This window comes from Pimephales promelas, chromosome 25 (genome assembly GCF_988280905.1).
Source record: "Pimephales promelas chromosome 25, fPimPro1.hap1.1, whole genome shotgun sequence".
Classification (NCBI taxonomy): Eukaryota; Metazoa; Chordata; class Actinopteri; order Cypriniformes; family Leuciscidae; genus Pimephales; species Pimephales promelas.
Window position 1 is genome coordinate 3,003,176 of NC_142793.1, and position 15,169 is coordinate 3,018,344.

At 38.2% G+C, this 15,169-nt stretch overlaps 1 protein-coding gene across 1 annotated transcript in view; it reads left to right on the forward strand.

Annotated features, from left to right (window-relative positions):
- The window catches only part of ano3 (anoctamin 3), a 149,616-nt gene that overhangs the window by 14,362 nt on the left and 120,085 nt on the right, over positions 1 to 15,169 (forward strand). The gene's annotated exons all lie outside the window — the stretch shown is intronic.

The window sequence follows — 15,169 nt, forward strand, 5'->3', positions numbered from 1 at the left end:
CCTTTTCACTAGGGCGGGTACTAGTCAGTGTGGCGCAGTGGGCATTTTATTCCCCAATGTGTCGATTCTCGACGCAGCGTGAGTTCCCTTGAAAGGGATCGTCTCGTGTTATGACGGTATCCTTTGTTCGCTGAAAAGGGAACGAGACGCTGCATCCCTCGGCCACACTTCCTGCACTCCTGAGACCGACTTGGTTCGACCTATCAGAAGCTGACGCTGTTGTGAACTGGAATCCTTTTATAGCTTCCGACTTACTGGCAAATGCGACATTACGAGTGATGTAATGACAAAACACCAATCGAGATTGGACTAGTTCCATACAGGCTTCAGACGCATCATGCTGAAGGCCTTCCCCAATGTGTCGATTCTCAACGCAGCGTCTCGTTACCTTCTCAGGGAACGAGGGTTACAGTCGTTACATAAGAAGTTTTTGTCTACAGATTTGTGTTGGGCTGAAAGCCTGAAATTATTAACTGCCCGAAATACACAATGTGTCTATAAACAACACTGAAATCAATAGCACTAAATGTCTGAAATGTCCTCCACACATTCATTCAGTTTGATGAAGTGATCAGTCTTCTTGGTTCATTGATTTAAGGTCTGATAAATATTTAATCAGTGAAAGAGACTGCCATGTTTCATTTATTTAATCAAATTGCCCAAAAGCTGGAGATGAGTGAAGTTTGTTGGAATCTTATTGCTTTGGAACGTCATTTACCTCACGTCAATTCCAATCACAATTCCTTCACGTCTGACCATCTGTTCTATTCTAATCAAATTATGTCTTAGTAGCCAGACCTTTAGAATAATATGTAATTATTCTAGTGAAATTAGAGAAATTAGGGTCTGTCCTGTGCAGAACTGGCACAACAATGACAGTGATTCCCTTGCAGTGGCAGTTTGAGATGAGACCAGACCAATATCAAGACTAGAATCAGAAGATTCAAAAACAGTTTTGACCCAGTTCTCAGTAAATGTTTTAAAGGTAATGAACGTAAATCAGTTTTTTGTTTTGATAAATTTTTGATTTTTTTTTCAATGTTTTATTACTGAATGCAAAGAAAATACTGTTTTATTGTTCACATAGTATGTAATTATTTTTAACATATTTGAACAATATGAAGCAGTTTTTGTAGACATTTGTCTAAATAAAATCTAATTTTAACATATTTAGTTATTTTTTGTATTAGCTTAATTTTATTTTTTATTTTTTTGTTTGTTTATGTCCAGTCTCCTTTGTTCCAATTCCCGCTAGTCTTTAGTTGGTAGTCTTTAGATGTCATGGTAACTGATATGATTTTGTTATTCTGCCCAGCTCTGTCATCAATTTTCCTTGTTTGCCTCAGTATTTATCTGTCTGACTTTTCAGTTGTTATTGTTGCTTGTCGTTAACACTTACATTAGAGACCTGCGCGGGACACAATTTTCAGACCCGCTCCCGCCCGCTCCCGCAGTGTTCAGTCCCGCTCCCGCAAAGATTTGTCATTTTTAGTCCCGCTCCCGCCCGCATCTGTGATATAATGTCCCGCTCCCGCCCGCACTTTCTGACGAAAGGTCTTGGCCCTGGGGAAAAAAATGCGTGCTCACAAAATTCCTTACCAATACTTGGTAACATATTTATTGGTAAGCCTGCATAATCAACCATAGGCTACAAAACATTAAACAGGCATCAGTAAGGAATGCCAACAAAGATAACATTAATCGGCCGAAATTCCATTAGGCTTAACATGTAGCAAAAAAAAAATATATATATTCGATTAGGTAATATTATTATCTATCTAATATATATAATTCGATAATGCTCCTGTCACATTATAGGCTAGCCATGAAACATTGCGACTAAAAAACTATTTGGGCTTTGAGCCGCTCAGTGCAGGTGTTAAACTGAAATAGCCTGTGTGCCTACCACAAGTACTTTAGAGAAGTAACGTAACTTACATCTGAAGCGCTTAGGCCTCTATCTGAAGCACTAGAGGCGCTCTGTTTCTCGTCCATGCTGTCTATTTTGAACTTGAACTAGCTTTCGAATTCGAACACGGAGCAGCGGGAAGGAATTGTCTCTAAACAAGTGTGCGACTGTGCGTGAGATTATGCCCCGCCCTACCCGACAATATTCACAAGTTTAGGCTGCTTAAAACGTTTTTATTGCTGCCAATCAGAATCTCCCTCACAACTACAAATTATGTACGCTACTTTAATCATTTATATATTTTATTTTACACTCATATTTAATTTGCCCGCCCGCTCCCGCATTGACCTTTCAAAATTTCTCCCGCGCCGCACTGTTTTGCGTCGCGACCCGCGGGTCCCGCGGGAGTCCCGCGGGGGTGCAGACCTCTAACTTACATTGTTTGGTGTGAATATATTTCTGTTAAGAAAGTCTGTTTGTATATTATTCCTCTATATCGTGTTCCTGTTTACACCACGCTTAGCACATTTCATGCCATTGGCTCGTTTTTAAATACTCGAAGAGGATTGGCTTTCTATGCGAAACCCCCATTCTCCGTCACTTCTGACGTAACGACTCCGTTCCCTACTCAGGGAACGAGGGTTACATCCGTAACCGAGACGTTAGCCAACTATGGTCGCAAGTTCCATCGTTGCCAATAGAGTTCAATGGAAATTGCGACCAACTTGCGACCATAGTTGGCTAACGGTGCTTTCGGGAAACGCACCCCAGACCAGTCTCTCTTGGATCGGGGCCAACTATTACCACCAAGCTTGCCACACAAGTACTGAAAAGTGAAGCCAAAGCATCTCGATCGCCCCCAGGTGGTTGGTCCCAGTATAGGTTATAAACCCAGCCATGTAACATATTGAACAAGAGATGAACTAAACCAGGGGTGCCCAATCCTGCTCCTGCTGATCGACTGCCCTGCACAGTTCATCTCCAACCCTAATCAAAAACACCTGCCTTTAATTTTTTAAGTGATCCTAAAGACAGTAATTGGTTGCTTCAGGTGTGTTTGATTAGGGTTGGAGATGAACTGTGCAGGACAGTCGATCAGCAGGAGCAGGATTGGGCACCCCTTTTCCACCAAGGCAGAGCTGGTGCTGGTTCGGAGCCAGAGCCTAGTTTCAAATCGGTTCTTTGTTTTTCGACCACCAAAGCACCAGCTCTGAACCAGTAAAAGTGGTTCTTCAGTAGCACCAAATCATTTCTGGTCTAGAAGTAAGAACCGCTTACGTCAGCAGCTGGGGACGGGGTTACCGTGACCAACAAGACGAACAGAAACTTGTGACCGCCATTTTTTAAATGGCAGCTTGATTGTAATCTCCGTAAATGAAAGTTACGGCGAGCTGCACGGACGTGCTGGATTCGCCGTGTTTGGATACCGATGTAGGTTTGCAAAGCCATGAGCATAAATTGTAACACAACAACTGACATTGTTGATGGAAGGCTTGTTCGAAATGCATCAGAGCAGCGTGGACTGATCGGAGCTGCTGGAGTGTTTGGAGAGTTTACGACTCCTTCTGCTTTTGAATCTAAACTTTTTCTAATGTTTTTTCGAATCGCTCTCGCAGTTCGAGATTCACAGTGCCGAACCATCTTGAACAAGCCTGGTGTGTTTGTGCGTGCCGCGCTAGCGTAGCTGGACAACATGAGATGTATACAGTGACGTAAGATCTGGCTCTGTGGTGGCTCTCTAGCCTGTGGAAACGCAAACCGGTTCTTTGAAAATCGTCAGTCGAACCAACTCCGAACCAGCACTAGCTCTAGCTCTGAACCAGCACCTTGTTTCTTGTTGGTGGAAAAGGCGTAAGAAAGCTCTGTCCCACCTCGACGCGTCGTCCTGTACGGTATCTGGACAGGCTCACGTGACGTAACCATTCCAAGTTTTGGGGAAAGCTTTTAACATTTCACTCCTTTTATGTGGTTTGGCCTATGTATTCATTCTCTCTTCTAAACTATTTTGGGTTGAAGACATGACTTGCATACTATGATTAACCCAAAATCATATGTGTAGCATGTTTAGTCTCTATAAACTCCAATCTTCGTCCCCCATTTGTTAAGTAGGTGTTCAAGCACGAAGTGCTGAAAACCTATTGTATTTGCTAGAAAGAAAAAAAAAATCCCCTAAAATGCATTGTGCAGCCCAAACCGTAAGGGCTGGAGCTGTGAAACTTTGTCAGATGGTAGGGCCTCGAATTGTGGAGAAGCTATCAGAGTATGACCCCGATTGGCCCATAGGTGGCGCTACAGCAACCAAAAGTACTAAATTGCTCATAACTCCTAGACAGTTTGACTTAGCTTCAATGTTTTTACACCACTGTAATCCCTGGCTCAAGACGGACAAGATGTATATCTCGGATTTCCATTTGGAGCAACCAAAAATTTGTTATTTTGGTTTTTGTCCAAAACCCACTTTTGCGAACTAGTCCCTGGTTTTTTGCCCAATCGGGACCAAACCAGTCTAGGCCTATTCTCTGGACTCTCTAGATCAATAATTATCGAAAAAAAGTTGAAATTTTGCATTTGGTTGGCTGTAACAGGCTCATTAAGATAGTGGTCTGTGGCAAAATTCAGTCAAAAGTCACAACTTCACAAAAATCGGTGAGCATATGTGTCCTAACATGCTTAGGAAGCATGCAAAGTTTCGTGAGGATCGGATCATAGGTGGCGCTATAATCGTGTAATGTATTGATTGTAAATGGTGTTTTACATCTATTATGTCCGTGCATAAATGCATGTTAAATAAAATTGAATGCCTTTCAATGCTTTTGTGCTTAAAGGCCTGAACTGCTTGAACACCGATAAATGCTGCTTGCAGCTTTAATTTACATTACATTTTGCTAACTTTATGACACATTAGTATTATAAGAATCTTGTATATTTTCGTAAACACCCAATGAAATTGAACATTCAAATGCCCGGCGAGGAGACAAAGAGTCGTAAAACTCCCTCCAAAGGGACAGTTTCGCATTGGCTCACACACCTCCAGAGGGTGCGACATCTTCACGCTTTAAAATCACTGATCATCAAGATTTCTCTTTTTCTTTGGACCTCTTCTCCGGCGGCTTCCTATGTTGGACGTCTCCAGGTTTGTCCTTTCCTTTTAGTCTTAGTCTTGTTTTATTTTGTAAAGTTTTGTTTTTCCTTTTCGCATTCTACTTTGTTCATTTCCACAGATGAGGAATGAACTTAGCCTGAATTATTTCTTTGGTAACTTATGTCAATGACCTTTAACTCTTCGTTGAAAGAGTGCGCTCCGGACCACTATGGTCAAAGACGATTGATAATTAGCATATAGTTTAGATTGGCGGTATAGTTCTGTTCTGGGCAAGAACTCCTTGTACATCCATGTAGCCTAGCATGGATAAGAGCAGGAGCACAGCGATAACCCCCCTCAGGGTAAACAGAACAGAATGCCAAATCCCGACTGGACGAGAGGAGGAGCTGGGGATGGAGGAGGGAATTAGCTCCTGAAAAACGCTAACAATCTTGAATGACATGACCTGTCAGAACTAACGCTCCGCTTGATCGTGGACCATTGTCCACTGTCCGAGCCGGGCTCTTTTGTACCATCGGCTCCACCTGGGTCGACATCACCATTCCTCCATGGGCTTGCGGACTAAAACATTACTTATAAATACACAATTTCTTTATTCTGTTTAAGAAGCCACATCATCTCACAGAAGCATGCTCAACTGTTATTATGAAGTGAGTTTTGAGTAAAGAAAATTAAAGCAAAGTAAAAAAAACTCGCGATAAGCCAAATCGGTTTCAAGTGAGATAACATGGAAATTGCGATTAATCGTGCAGCCCTAGAGTCTAATCTAACATATTACAGGTTATTTTTGTCTTATCCTTTTCATTGACTTTTAGTTTGTTTCTGTTCACTCTAAATTGTTCTAGTCCCAGACGTCTTTAGTTGTCATGGTAACTGATGTGATTTTGTTTATTCTGCCCAGCTATTTCATTATTATCCTTGTTTCCCTCAGTATTTATCTGTCTGTGTTTTGTGTTCTCATTGTCGGTTGTTGTTAACGCTTGTGTTGAGTTTGGTGTGGATACGCAATACACATATCTCCCGAATCAATACTATCACGATACTTGGGTGCTGATATCATATAAGTATTGCGATTATATTTGTGTTATGACTTTTGTTTGCTTTTTAACTGTAAACAATGGGGATAAGGAAAAAGTTTAATGATACACTTATACATGATGGTGCAGGCCGTATATCCGTAGATGTCTCTCAGTTTGCCGTTTTTCACTGATACAACACATGTCGCTCATAAAAGAGCTTTGTAACTTCCCGCTGCAAAGCAAGGACTAAAATAAAGTAATTTAATATGAATTAATATTGATTCTGGAATGAAAAGAAAATCAATTTTAAAAACTTTAAATAAGAAATAAAATGCGATAAGTGAATACATTTTTTCGCCAGCCCAACACACACACGTTGTGTTTTCATATTTTATGAGGGACTTTCCATATAGATACAATGATTTTTTGATACAAAGTGTATATTCTCTCCTATTACTCTAACCCCACCCCTAAACTGTACACATCTTTCTAGCATAAGTGAACAGCAAACGCTGAGGTTGGCGGGGAGGATCTTGCGTGACACATCACACGTGATGTTTACTGTTTTTGAGTGGCTTCTTTCGCGGCGACGCCGTAGTCCATGTTGTAGGACACAAAGGAGGAAGGCAACCTTTGTTCCCAGATCAGTGCAGCTTTTAAATTCTCAACCATTTTAGCCCCTTGTTGATTATGTCTTGAGTTAGTTATTTTTTAATATATATTAGGTATTCATTAATATGTATTTATATACTGTGTTATTTATTTAACGTAGGATGTTACAATGCATAATGTTTTCGTTACTATATGTGGCCTCACAAATTGCCCCTTGGGGACAAATAAAGTGTTTTGAAATTGAAATCACCCAAAACTTTCAAAAAACATCACTTAGTATGATTTATAAACTGTTTTCCCCAAAATGTAAATTTGTCCCCATAATGTATAGGGTTTACCAGGTTAAAAGAGTCATATTGTGAAATATTATTACAAGTTAAAATACATATGTTGAAAATAAAATGTAATGTATTCCTATGATTTTTGAACATTATCTAACATAATATAGCCTATTCAACTTGGTATTTTATATTGAAATGAAATTTCACAATAGTACTGTTTTATTTAAAAATATTACATTTATTTAATTGATTAATTTACAAAAAAAAAGTATTCAATGGTGTTTTTTTTTAGTAGAAGCTCTATGTTTTTTCAAAATTACATCTATGCAATCATCTCATACATTATGGTTTATGAAACAGCTTTAGATTTAGTTTGATAAATAGCTTCATAACCACTGTCATCTATAAAATGACATACCATGCTGTGATATAACAGACTAATATAAGCAGACACTTTGATTGGCAAGCCAAATAACTCCTAGTATAGAAGGACGAGGTGGGCACATGAATAGTTTTTCACTTCTCCAGTGGGTGGCAGCATTACATCTCAGGAAATGACATGCGGCACACTGCAGCAAAGTCGTTTGACCAGGAGATCAAAACAAGACCGTGCTAATGCACCGAGATTAAATCATCTGTGGGAGGCTTTTGAGGTTGGTGTGTTGTTGAGATCACAATCATGTGACCCAATAGGACAGGACAAAGACTGTGGGGGGACAGTTTGCAGGGGAGGCAGACATGCGATTGCAGGAGAGGAAAACACTCCTCAATGAGGGATTGAAAATGAGGACTGAACCTCAATAATACATGAAAACTCTCACAGATTCTCAGTTTCCCACAGTCATGTTCTGGAATGCATCTGTGTTTACGTGTTGTTTACCACGACTCTGACATTAAAGTGTTTGGACGGCCATCTCATCAGACCAGCCAAACATCGGGCACTGAAAACATAAACATCAGAGAGATGAATGGGCTGATCCAGGATCAGAAGAGATGCTCATTGTTTAATTTATTGTAATTTATTGCAGTTGTCTAGGAAGCAATAAAAAAGGAGAGCTCATTTTGATTCCAGTGAATTTCACAATAGCTCTCAGACTCTGAATAATCGTTTAAAGAGGCCGAGAGCTGATTAAAAACTCAAGCCTTTAGCACCTAAATGGTGTTTCAATTGTGCCAAAACATTGTTGACTGCTTTGTGCAAGACATCGAGTCTACTGTTTTGGCCTTTGTTTTATTAGTGTTGTCCTTTTAGTCATTTGCTTGTCTTGTCCACTTGTATCGTGCGTTCATTTCTGTATTATGCTCAAAAGTTTCTGCTCTCAGTGACCGTTTTACAACAGTATAATAACTCTATATATCCAGGTAAACCAATAGCATGTTTCACTTAATGTTATAGAAAACTCATTATAGGGTACAAAGGGGCTAACGGCACATCTTAAAACATTATAATATGTTTGCACTGAACATTGATGGAGCAACAGATTTTGTGTGAAAGTAGTAATAAAAGTTGTTTGTTTGGTTTAAAAATCGTATAAATGGATGAGGCGGGAAGGTAGGCCTTTTACTCCACAGACACACGGAGTAAAGACACACAGCATTGATATATAAATACTGTTTTTAATAATTTCTAAGTTTATACTTGTTCAAAACAATTAATTTACTCAAGTTTATACTATTTTAGTTAGATTATTTTGATAAATAAAAGAATACATTTTTGTTCAATAAATATACTGTCATTAAAATATGTTTGTAGCAAAATTAGAAGTTGTGGGAAGAAGGAGGCAGGAAACATTCAAAAACTTCAATAAATACAATAAATGAACCACAAAACGAAAGTAAAGACAGCAATCCCTGACGGACGACTGCCGTCACATATAATAAAACAGTCCTGGCCTGGTCCTCTCTCACCCTTCACTGTCGTCAGTGCTCCTTTATGCTTCCGCTCCTCCGTGAGAGATACGAGAACGGTGCGTCGCGCAGGTGTCGCTCATCATCCCCCCACCGGCCTCGCGTCAGTCAGCTGTTTATTATCATAATTATTGTGTCTTTCGTCCTGACCACAGGGCCGTGTTTTACCCCAAATACCATACTTTTACATGTGAAGAGTTCAGATGCAAAAGCCTCTAAATGCTATTTGAAATTTTCTTCTAAAATGACCATTTTATCAAGCTTGTATATTTAAGTTCAGTAATTTCACTTAAATGGCAATGAAGATTACCTAATAATTGTCATTTGAGTGAAATTACTGAACTTAAATATACAAGCTTGATAAAAATGGTCATTTTAGAAGAAAATTTCAAATGGCATTTAGAGGCTTTTGCATCTGAACTCTTCATGTTCTTCCATTATTGAAAAGAACTGAAAATCACTAAGAACTTTGTCTCAAAATATAGTCAATAATTTATCGATTCTCATGCTACATAAATCTACAACTCTGCATTGCTGTCCGCGAACGCGTCAAGGATCAGACAAATTTCCACATGCATCATCAGAAGCGGTTAAGGAAAGTGCTTCTAGTGCCATCTAGTGGTTTAATAGAGATTACAGTCAAAAGCGCCTTTTACTGCACCTTTAACTCCATAGTAAACAAGCATACTAGAGGTAGAGTTGCTGCATTTATCATTGCTGTTGCATTCTTGCATTAATTCCGTGGTGTATCCTTTGGCCCTCGAGGACAAAGCTAAAGCTATCTACTAAACTAGATCTTTAAAAAAAAAGAAATTGTGGAGCTCTATGTGCTTGTTAAGTTGTAATCACATTTACTGTTCGACGAATTTTCACAGTCATTTTAAACAAAAGTACATTCCTTTTAATTCGAAACCATGCGATCAAGAATTTTGCTTGAGGGCAAAGTATTTCCCCTTTTTGATTTTGACCAACAGGAAGCTATTTGGTTTATATTAGGGACTAATATTAATATTTGGTTTATTAGTGACTAGTGAGTTGTGCTGCATACATCATTACAATATTGACAATTTTCATAAGCACAATTTTGATAATTTGACTGGGCCCGTCCACATGAAGACGCGTTTTGCTGTATACGTATACATTTTTTTTTTTTTAATCGTATTGGCGTTTTGTCCACACTGATCCGGCATTTTGGGAGAGTGAAACCGCTATTTTTTGAAACCGGGTCCTAAAGTGGATAAATCTGAAAACGACAACCTTGCGGTTTCGTTTGTACAGCCAATTTTGTGAAACGATGATGTCATCACATCACGTGTCGGCTGCGTTACACGCCATCTTCGTCTTCTTCTTCTTGGTTCGTATACAGCGTGCAAGGTTATGCACATGCTCAAAGTCTTCTTCTCCGTGTATAGTGTATCTCTGTGGCAGAATTACAGCGCCCCATACTGGTCTGGCATATATACTACACTATGTGGTTTCGTGTGTATGCAGATATTTCTTGAGACGATGTCGTGTTTACGGATTATTTTTTAGAACGAGGAAAAAAAATCGGACCGGGAACGCACCGGTTTCGTGTGGACTTGGCCTTATTGCTATGTGGTTAATCTGGATGCCATTTCTCAGGATGTCCTACTAACATGCTATAGTATAAGGTGAGGGTTGGAGAAGGGGTTTGTGCTCAACTAGTTTTGCTCATAGACTGTAAAAAAAGATGGACGACGCCCCTCTTTTCCATCAGATTGAACTGAAGCCGCCAGTGTCACGGTCACGATATGACGCTGACATCTTGGAACTTGAGTTTGCGCACTTGCGTGTTTCGGGACCAGTCATGCGCAGTCGTGAACAGGAAGTAAAGCCGCGAACTCAAGGCCGCGCCCTCATTCTCGCTGAATCAAACGCAAGCGTGACGCCCCGCACTTTCATTAAGTGTCCTCTGTCTGCTTCGTTCTTCTCCAATGATGTCCGCTGATTGCAGAACCTCGTTAAAATAAGGTAAATACAACTACTAACCACATAATCAACATTATTAAAAAAAAGTCCGCTGGTGCCTCAGTGACTACCTCGCACAGAGAACCTGTCAATCATGATGTCAGAGCACCGTTATTTTATCATCACATAACTAACTAAAAACAAACTTATTTTAAAAACGAACACTTGAAATTACATCAACGTGATAGAAACTACAGTAAATGACAGAATCTTTGGAAAAAGGATATGTGAAGTGTAATTTAATTGTTTAGTTGGTCTCGCGTCCCATTGAATAACATGAGGAGGAGGGGGTTATGAGCTATACTAGGTCCGGTCACAGGGGGGCGATCGAGACATTTTGGCTTCACTTTTGAGGGCTTGTGCGCCGCGGCACGCTTGGTTTTGCTTAACTGACTTGTGTTCAAACAACTGTGTATTATTAGCTATGGGTTTCTTGGGGTTAATGTGTTATTAACCGATTGATTGGATGTTCTAGTGATGGCTAGGGCGCTGTGTAGTTAGTCAGGTACAGTATTCTGACTAGTTGTCAGCACATAGTGCCTTGGGTATTGTGGCTGTATGGTCACTAAGAGCATTATTATGTGTTGCTAGTGTGTTCATAGGTGGTATGCTAATGCAATTGAGGGGTTGTAAGTGCATTGGTGCATGATTTATGTGTACATATGTGTTCCTATGTTTTTGTAAAGTCTTCTAGGGTTGTTAACATTGCTATTGAAATGTATTCTGAGATTTCTAGGGTGTATGGATGTTTGCAAGATAGTAGCAACTCCCGAGTGTCGATCTGTCTGGTTTATAATGTACGTTTTATCATTCATAGGTGGATGGACCACAATAGATCAGCCTTTCTCAAAGTGGGTGCCGCGGCACACTGGGGTGCCCCCTAGCTGTGTCAGGGGTGCCGCCAAAAAATTACGTAGGCTAAAAAAAAATTTTGAAAAAAAAAAACCAACAGAAAAAAAACAGCTGACATTTCATATGTAAATATATTTGAATTTACATATTTACATTCTTCTTTTTAAACATATGAACATATTAATAAAATTGTAAATTCATTTTAGATAAATATATAAAATGAATCATAAAAAAATCCGTCTCACAAGACCGAAGCAAGACACACAACTTGACGCAAGTGACGTCAACGTGTTATAGCAACAACACCTCAGACTGACAGAAACGTAAAAATAAACATGAATTTAGGCCACTTTAGTTACAGCATTATGGATCGTTTTTTGAAAAGAAAATCCCCACAAGAGCCGGACAGTTTTTCTGTGAAATGGAGCCTCAGCCTACTACTTCCTTCCTCCACCAGCTCTGAGTCGGCACCAAAGGTCGCAAAGTTAACGTTAGACAAGGCTAAAAATGAGAACATACAACGACAGTTAGGCTACCTAAAATTTGGCTTCATCAGTACTGGGGATGCAACATGCCCTCTCCCTTTGTGTCTAATATGTGGGATGAAACTGTCAAACCAAGGGATGATTCCGAAAGGTGCTATAAAGTTTTTATTATTATTGTTATTTACAGTTCATATTATGCTCTGTTCATTACTGTTCTGTCTAACTAAACAAGACATTTGCATTTAAATTTGGGTTATGCAGTGTTTTTAAATGATATTTTACACTGGGGTGCCTTGAGATTTTATGCACTTTTGAAAGGTGCCCTGACTGAAAAAAGTTTGTGAAAGGCTGCAATAGATCACCTCTCCTCAACGAGCTGCAGAATATGAGATATCACTCCTAGTCATATGGTGTAGTTTTATACTTGGCGTGAAAGGTTGAGGAATGAGCTAATGAATGGATGCATCAGTGCAGTGTCACAGATATCCTTTATATTCAGTCTAAATGTTGTTGTCGTTCTGTGTGTGTGCGCAAATTATTTTATGATTAATTCTTTTCCGCTGGTTTCAGCAGATGTCTCTGTCATTTGTCACTCACGTTTGAGGTGTCAGCACTAACCTAAATGGATATTGATTTCTTATACTTTTTTTTCCTGGCGCTGTTGGGTTGAAGAAAAATATGTGAGATTTCAGTCAGGACTAAATAGACTGCAGCGTACTGAAACACATCTGTCCCGCCAGTGTCTCAAAGATCTCACACTGAGGTCTGAAAGAGCGTGTCAGTTTGACTGACTAGACCCAGAATCACACGACCCAATAATATTTCAGTGTTCACGGTGATCATGGGGTTTGTGATCGCAGCAGCATGAATTAATGCCTTTTTCTGAGACCAACTGTAATCTGTCCGACCGGACTGACCATCATACTGGAGCATGAAATCATCAGTGTCTAAACACTGTATAGACCTTAATTCACATTTTAATGCACATAGGAAACAGAACAATTGAAGTAGATCCTGAAATGGGAAGTGGAGATTTTAAATGAATTTATTAGGTTTTATAAAAATTCCAAAAATATGCAGGTCGGCCAGTATGAAGACGATTCATGTATTCAAATTCATATATTCATTCATCCAATGCAATATAATTTATTTTAGTGTCACACTAAATTGCACATTTTAGCATCTTAAATGATAAATGATATATTTGATTCATCCACCAAAGCAAATGCTGGGAATGTTGCAGAATCAGTCGACAGCCGAACCAAATGCTCCACTCTTCTCCAAAATCGCAACCCACTGTAAATGGTTTAAATGGTTCAATAATTCAATAATTTAAATGGTTTAATAATTTCAATGCAATTGAACATTAAACACAAATACGCACAACCAAGTCTTCCCCTTTTCTAAATTTTTACACTTAAAATAACACTTAATTTTATCATGTATTCTCTCTTAATTCAACCATATGCAAAGCATGCTGGGAACTAACAAGCACCACTAACTAACAAGCAGCACCTGGTATTTCAGTTAACGCAACACAAATCATTCATGTAATCCAACACAAATGGATTAAGTAAACTTAAATATTACATATATTTAAGCAGATTGAACACAATCAAATTAAGTTTGGACAAAATGTATAGCAATTGTTTTGTTTAAGCTCATTTTTTCATTTTTACATTTTATTTTCTGGAACAAATGTCTAATATTTTATTACAGTAGCACAAATTTAAGTAGTTAATAACCAATAATATCTTCAAGAATACTCTTGCTCTGATCAAAGATGTTTAATGAGAGTACATTTTGTTGGTTTTTTAACACAAGAGTCTTACACTAAGCGCGGGGCACGACGTAACGCTGTGCTAGTTGTAACACACTTGTTTTAAATACTTACACACATAGCATGACGAAACTTGGTGTATTTACTAGTTGCCATTTCAACACTATACAGAGAAAAGATTGCGCCAAAATTCAGAAATCTTTGTAAGATATCCCTGAACAATTATTTGCACAGCAAAAGTTCATTTCTTACTTAAGTTTATTTTTAATCTCAATTTTTTGTGTTTATTTAAAATTAGACAAATCTGATATTATTTTAATCTCCAATCTGTTGTTTAACAGTTGATATAGTTCTTTAATGCTTCTCTAACTAGCAGAAGACACTAGCAGGGTTTAAACCCCAGTTGTGCAGTTGGGGCATGTTGTCACACTGGGTTACAATGTGCCCCTATTAGAAATATGCCAGTATATTCTATACTTTTATGAATTCTATTGAGAAAGCAAGAGAAACATGTAAATAAAGACTGAGAGTCAATGTTCAGAAATGATTAATTATTATTTATAGTTTTGAACTGTACAAGCTGTGTTTTCCAGTGTATTTGTTGTCAAACTCAAAAATTAGTATATTTTTAATTATTAAAAAATGGCATTATTTTCTATATGAAAAAGTTAATAATTGTATTTTATTAACAAAATATTTTGGTTTGACTTGTATATATTTTTTTGATTAGATCAGATAGCATTTTAAGCTGATGGGGCATTTTGTCATATTTCACTTCCATTCTGTCAGGGTAAATCAAGAAAAAAAAGTATACACTGTATTAATAAAACAAAACCACATAGTTTTGAACTGTACAAGCTGTGTTTTGCGGTGTGTTTGTTGACAAACTCAAAAATGTGTATATGAAGAGTTCAGATGCAAAAGCCTCTAAATGCCATTTGAAATTTTCTTCTTTAATGATGATTTTTATCAAACTTGTATATTTAAGTTCATTGATTTCACTTAAATTTTAATGATAATTACCTATTAATTGTTATTTAAGTGAAATTACTGAACTTAAATATACAAGTTTGATAAAAATCATCATTAAAGAAGAAAATTTCAAATGGCATTTAGAGGCTTTTGCATCTGAACTCTTCATATTTTTAATTATTAAAAAAATGCCATTATTTTCTATATGAAAAAGTTAATAATTGTATTTTATTAACAAAATATTTTGGTTTGACTTGTA